General features: G+C 41.1%; 1 non-coding gene across 1 annotated transcript; it reads left to right on the top strand.

The window, feature by feature from the left end:
- Positions 1-378: 378 nt before the first annotated feature.
- trnav-gac lies at positions 379-449 on the top strand. The gene has a single exon. It is a non-coding gene; the product is annotated as a tRNA-Val (tRNA).
- Positions 450-7,158: the final 6,709 nt, after the last annotated feature.

Below are 7,158 nucleotides of genomic sequence, written 5' to 3'. Positions count from 1 at the left end.
ACGCAAACTAATTTCCCCAATAGATTTCTAGACCACTGGATCCAATGTACCAAAATATATATTTTAAAGAGTTTCAACTTTCAAAGTTTAGGTAAAACTTGTTCTCTCCTCTCCCAAATAAAGCACCCCCACACACCTCCCATTTAAAAACAACAACTTGCATTTATACAGCACCCCTCAAGTAGGGTTAGCATCTCAGACAGCTTAAATACTGGCATAGTTCCATACTCTGAGCTGAGTTGCTGCCCATTGTTAGCTATAAACGAGAGGGGGTGGGGGGGCAATAGAGACGTACATCGTAACTTGGGAAATTAGTACAAAGAACGATATACTTTTGAGGGCCTGGTGTATGTAAACGCATTTGAGCTCATGTATTAATTCCTGTAGCTCGGTGGTTAGAGCACTCGCCTGACAAGCCAGAGACCTGGGTTCAATTCCCAGCAGGGCAAAACCTTGGGTAAGTTTCCTTACTCCACACGCCTGATAATAATCCCTCAAGAAAAAAAACAATAATAATTTGGTCACTTCAATCCACAACGGTTTGTGGGACACTGATGTGCGCAAGTGGCTGCTGCGTTTTGCCCACAAATATACACTTTACAGTATATTCTGTGAAGTTCTTTGAGACATCTAGAAGATATGAAAAGTGCTATATCAAATGCAAGGATTATTATTAATATCTTAGTGATGTGAATTCACCCAAATGGGCCGCCTTGTGGCTGTATTTTTCTTGGGAGCGGGATCCCAATCACTGGATCAGATCAGGCTCCTGCAGGTACAAATGTTCTATTTATTTCCTGTGGTTATGAAATTTGACTTGAATAAATAGAAGCAACATTTTAACAATAAAAGCTTTTAAATACCTGTGAACCCAGAGGCAGAGAGCGAGTCTAAAGTGTCCAAGGTCTGGTAATTGTGTTACCCTACAAAACAGTATATCCTATGAAGTGCTTTAGGACATCCTCCTGACATAAAAGGTCAACACTGTTCTTATTGTTGTCAAGTAATTGTGTATGGTAATTGTGTAATGATAAACTTGGGGGGACGAGAGTATTTGAAGAATTAAGGTAAAATGTGTATTTATTGCAATCGTGTCTTCCTTGTTGCAGAACGTCCGTTCGAGGGCTCCTCTTCACTTACCAACTGCATTTCAATCTGGATGGAGACGTTATCTACAACTCTTTACAGACTTCTATGAATGAGTTGTTGAATAAGTCTGTGGCTAATCTAAGGAATGGAAATGTCTATTTGACTTCCATTTCAGTAGAGGGTAAGTGAAATGCATTTGTTTTGTGCGTTTACAACAACTTGTTTTGTTGATTATATATTAAAAGTAGCCAATACTGCTTTCAGCACTTCAGGACAATATCCTGTGTGAAGGGCGCTATAATAAATGCAAATTTTCATTGAATAGTAGCATGGACGACCTGACTACATTAAGCTTAAATTAAATTTTAGACCCTCAATAGTTCTTGTGCATAATTCTTCAGATGAGACGTTAAACTGAGGTCCCATCTGCTTGTTTAGTTGGATGTAAAATATCCCAAGGAACTATTTGAAAAGAGAAAGCAGTTTACCAATGGCCAACAATCCTCAAAATAAAATTGTATGGCTGCTTACGGTACATTGCTGTCGCATTCACTCACAGAACCAAAATCCTCTCCACTTTACGGTATATTCTATGAAGTGCTTTAGGACATACCTCTGACATAAAAGATGCAATACCAAATGTAAGTTTTATTATTGTCACGTGATTGTGTATTTGCTCCACTGAAAACTAACCAGGAAATTCATAAACTACTGTGGTACTGAGTTACAGACCAGGAAAGTCCCATGTTTTATCCATAGTTTGTGCAAAGTTATCTGATGTCAGGGCAGTGATGGGGACAATGATTCTGTGTTATTATTCTGTGTCCTTATAGATGTGTTTCTTCAGTACTCAAATCTGGTGCCGTGAGATAGAATCTATAGACGAGCAGTACAGAAACAACCGTACATGCATTAACTCACATTTACAGCTTTAGTGGTGAATTGTGACTATATATGTTCTGACTACAACCCCCCCACCATTGTGTAAATAATCCTGCTTACTTGCCACTTGTTAAGAGAAGTACTAACTCTAATGCTCAGTGTGACTTACCAAATAGTCGTATTGCTCAAGATTGAGATAACCTTAAAAGATCTAAAACCATTACAATGCCAATCTACCAGTACTGTGTTTCTGATCCACCATAAATACCGATTTGCAAAGGCTGCCTCATTCGTTAAATTGATGCAGGCTTTACAAGTCATTGACAAACATTCATGGGAAATAATTTGAAGATTTATTGGGATTTGGAGATCTTTTAGTGCTTTTACTCTTACAGATGTGGATGAATGTAAATCTAGTGCACGAGTATGTGGAATGGAATCAAGGTGCCTTAATACCATTGGCTCCTATTTCTGCCAGTGTAGTAAAGGATATGAAGAGGCTACTGCTGGACCTGGCCTGGTTTGCATTGATGCAGTTGAATCAGGTACGTGCAAAACTATTTCATATGTGAGATCAAATTATGATTCTATCATAAAATAGATAAACTGTCGCAGGAAATATTGTTAACACCATAAGGTAATCAGTTTCACCTGTTACTTTGCAATTTTACAATTCAAATCAACCATTCAGGCACATACCATTTACAAAGCACTCCTCCTTTGGCCAAAAACATTTTTCCCCCCATAAATATTGATGTTCTTTAAGTGACAAATTTTGCTTTTAAAATGTGGAGTCCTATAGCGTATTGGTTAGAGAACTCATCTCTCAAACAAGAGGACCTTGATTCGATTCCCAGGCAGGGCAAAACCTTAGACAAGTTTCCGTACTCCAGATGCCTCTTTTTACCAAGCAGTAAGTAGGAACCCGGTTTTTAGTTGATTAGCGGATCATTTTCCGAGACTAATAATCTCTTCAAAAATAGATAAATAAAAATAATAATAATAATTTGATCACTCAATCCATGACTGTTTGTGGGACACTGCTGTGCGTGCTTCGCTGTCGGGTTTTGCCCATAAAATTCAGTCAAGTCACTTTACAGTATACTCTGTGAGACGTCTCAACGACGTGATAAGCCGCTATATCAAATGCAAGGATTATTATTATTATAAATAGTACTAGTCGGAGTAATGAGCATAATTACAAGGTTTGTAGACTAGAGAATATTCTCGGACAAAGAAGTAAGTGGATCTTTTTCTTTATTCTAGAAACTGGCTTTTGGTCTTCGATTGGCTTGCGGGAAATCCTAATTGGCATTGCCCTGTGTGCAGTTTTCCTCTTAGTGATTATTTTGGCTGTGTTTTTTGTGATGCATAAAATATCTCATAAAAGGCTCTTCAATGCCTACGACACAAATCTGTGCGATATCTCCGTAAGCAATGAACCCTCGCCACAGCCAGAGGTATGTGAAGATGAAGAATCCTTATTTGGTGTCCCCCAAAAGCGGATTACCACCACTTACGTGTCGTTCACAAAATTTCAGCCAATTCCCGAGGATCCAAATGAGCACGAGCTTGATTGTATGGAAATGAGTAAACCGCACGGATTAAGAACCAAGTCGAGTATGGAAACGTTCAATTTATGAAAGCTAACTCAAGATGGTGGAAACGTTATTCATTTCTTTATATTATTTCTCTTTATTATTTGGTGTATTTTTTTTTAAATTGACTTGGGTGTCAGGCCACAGTAGGGTCTGATTTTGCCGGGTTTGATACATATTGAATCTTTTACATACCTGGTCGTGTCCTACCAGTATTCCACTCGGATACCACTTTCATTGTGACTTTGAGGGAAATCTGATTGGGATCCCGGAGATTTTCAAGATAGTTTGGGTACTTGTGGGATTCAATATCTGAGAATTTTTTCTTTTACAAACACCTACAAATTTGACCTCAAGACCTTAGTGAAAACACTTGTATTGCTACTGAGCATTCCTGTGAGGGAAGTTAGAGAACATTATTAGCTTGGTGATGGCCTTTAATAGGCAGAAATGTTTGATAACCTTTTTGTTATCAACTGAAACTAGAAATGTTTATGTTGCATCAAACCGGTGTTCAGTAAAAGCATACCCTTTGCACTTCTCAGTTGAGTAAGGACTTACTTGTCTATAATTGGGTTTTCCAAGATAACCTATAGTATCGAACTACTGTATCTAACTCGTAGGTTTAAAATCAGACCCATTTGGGGACAGATCAATGTGTTTGAATAGCATATCTGAAAAGTATATGTAAAAAAAAATAAAATGTCAAGGTATTCTTTTGCTGCAAACTCATTTTATTTTGAACCTCAAACCTCTTCTAAATAATAATAATCTTTGCATTTGATACAGCGCTTTATCATATCTTCAAGACCACTGAAAGGAGAGTCTGTGTCATTGTGTGTCGCAATTCTGATCCCTGCACTTGGCTTAGTTTCATTAATCTCATCAAGGAGCACATCCTTCATTCTTTTGATACAAAGATTATTGTTAATATTAATACTATTACTGAATTCCCGGGGAGAGGGGTAGGGTGAGAGGGAGTGAAAAAGCTGCCTTTGTTCCAAAACACTAGCCAGTCGGAGTTTATTTTATAGACATTTTAATGTTCTTTTTTCCCGTTTCCTCCCATAACACAACAACTTGGCTTTATGTAGTACTTCTCACACATGGTAGCTTTCCAGAGCGCTTAAACCCAAGAATGTCATTGTGTTTATTGAGAATGAGGTCAAGATCCAGGATAATGCCTTGGGCATGAAGATGTAAACACTGAGGATTTCTGTTTTTTTTTCCCCCCCCCAAAAAAAGGTTTGATTTGCAACTAAATACGAGGCTGTGGTTCAAATTTACAAGGTTTCTAAAATGACTGAATTAAAAGGGCTTCATCTGTCAGTGGCACTGCTCCTGCAGCTGCTTATATTGATGGTCAGTGCAAGAATGATTGCTTAATGTTTTCAAATGAACAAATACTCACATTTTCATTATGGTTCATGAATTATAAGATGTCAGGGCCATTGGCAGAAGCTGTAATGTAAAAATTGAAATTTTGATAATTTAAGACTCCGTTGCGAATTTTATGATTTCTAAAAGCTGTGCGCTTAGTTCATAATTCGCACTGTTATCTGGTTTGAAGATCGCCTTGTGTGACTTTAGGAAACCTGCTTTTTGATGCATAGATCAAAAAGTTCATGTAACGGCACATGACACTTGCCTGAAGCACAAGATTGAATTGATCTCGTAACCTCTGTAATCTGCTTCAGTTGTGTATGTCTTCCTGATATTATGATGTGATGTTACATTACCTCCAGGCAATGAACAAATAATGAAGGGAACTGGGGTTGGCTGGATAATACATCGGCAGCAAAATCATTCACCGTTTAATTTTTTTTGTAATCGTAAAATTGATCACTACTGCTTATGGGGGGTGGCCCAGTGCTTTGAATAACAGAAACCAATTTGCTGTTGGGTTGGTTTAATCTCCAAGCTTTAATTTAGATTTAATTTAACTTAGATGTGTAATTGTCTGCTTTTCCATCTCTCTGCTGTGCTCCCAGCAATGTGTGGACATAGCACCTTATGTTGCTGAGACGTCTCAAAGCGCTTCACAGGAAGTGCTGTGACTATCTGGATGAAGGTGGTATCAATGTGCGAACGTCAACCGTAGATAGCAATGAGAACAGAAGTACTCTAAGGGATGAGAGCGTTCAGTTGTCAAACCCTGGAGTGTGCCAATGCTGTTTTAGCAGGTTAGACTCCAGCAGTAAACCCAACACACACACTTTGGCTCTTGCCTATCTATGCCTACTACTCTCCTTCCTCTCCTCTATCTTCCCCTCCTCTGTCTTTTCCCTGCAGGCTGTTCTGTGTTATCTTCCAGGTTGCGCACCCTGTTGGATAACACAATGAGTGCCCTAACGTGTCTGCCCGCCCTCTGTGCCACCTCTAGTCCCCGCAGTCTCCATGCCTTTGGGATGACAATTCCCCACTAACCACCTGACTCAGGGTGCGCATCTTGGCTGCTGCCCCCGAGCTGTTTTTCCTCCAAAATTCTCTCTTTCCTGCAACTCTCCCGCTCTGTCCTCTCTCTCCGTCCTCCTTGCCTCCTATCCCCACTTGACTGTCCACGGCTTCCCTCTGTTCCTGCCTGGGAATCCACCACTGAGCTCACCGTCGCACTTTGTGTTGGCTGTCCAGCAGCAGCCACACTGACTGCCCCATTGCCCATGATCACCGCAAGCCCTGCTAGACCCAAACCCCGGGCTAACCTCTCCTTCATCCCTTCCAATCCTCCCACCATCCTCTCCCGTCTCACACATTCCTCTGACAACTGTCCCCTCCACATTGGCCTATAAAATTTCCGTTCCCTTTCAAACAAGGCTCTCGACATCATTGTTGATGAAAACATCATTACATGCAGGCTCAACAATCCCAAAGCCCTGCTTGTTGGCTTTCCCAACTCTTCCCTCCATAAGCTCAGATCATCCAGAACTCTGCAGCTCGTTTCCTCTCCCGCACCAGGCTCCGTGACCCCATCACACCCACTCTCGCCCGCTCCACTGACTCCCCATCCCTCAGAGGATCAAATTCAAAATTCTCATCCTCACCTTCAAGACCCTCCATGGCTTTGCCCCCTCCTTCCTCTCTAACCTGCTAACCCCTTATCAATCTCTCCGCTCAGCAGGCTCTGGCCTGCGCCATGTTCCCCGTCTGGCCTGCCTCACCATCGGTGGTCGGGCCTTCAGCCTCTCTGGCACTCCATCCCACATTCCCTTCACCTCGCTCCTTACCTCCTTCAAGGCATGCCTCAAGACCCTCCTCATCAACCGTGCCTTCGCCCACAGTCTCTGCCCTCCACTATCGCTGATCCCAACACCCACCCCCTCAGCTCAGGTCCTAATTCCTAATCCCTGACTGTACAGCCCCTTGGGATGTCCTCCTGACGTGAAAGGCACTTTACAAATGTAATTTTATTAGGTTGCAGGATGTAACCCTCTTGGGTGGGGAGGAAAGAGTTTTCTATCCCAGACCAGAACTATGCATTTGTGGTTTCAATGTTGACATTTGTTCCCAGAATGATCAAGAACAAGTATTGAATTATAATACAATCCATTTTATGGAGTGCTTTTCACGTCGGGAGGATGTCCCAAAGCAC

Source organism: Callorhinchus milii, unplaced genomic scaffold, assembly GCF_018977255.1.
Source record: "Callorhinchus milii isolate IMCB2004 unplaced genomic scaffold, IMCB_Cmil_1.0 Scaffold3, whole genome shotgun sequence".
NCBI lineage: Eukaryota > Metazoa > Chordata > Chondrichthyes > Chimaeriformes > Callorhinchidae > Callorhinchus > Callorhinchus milii.
This window is presented reverse-complemented; position numbering and strand designations above follow the sequence as displayed.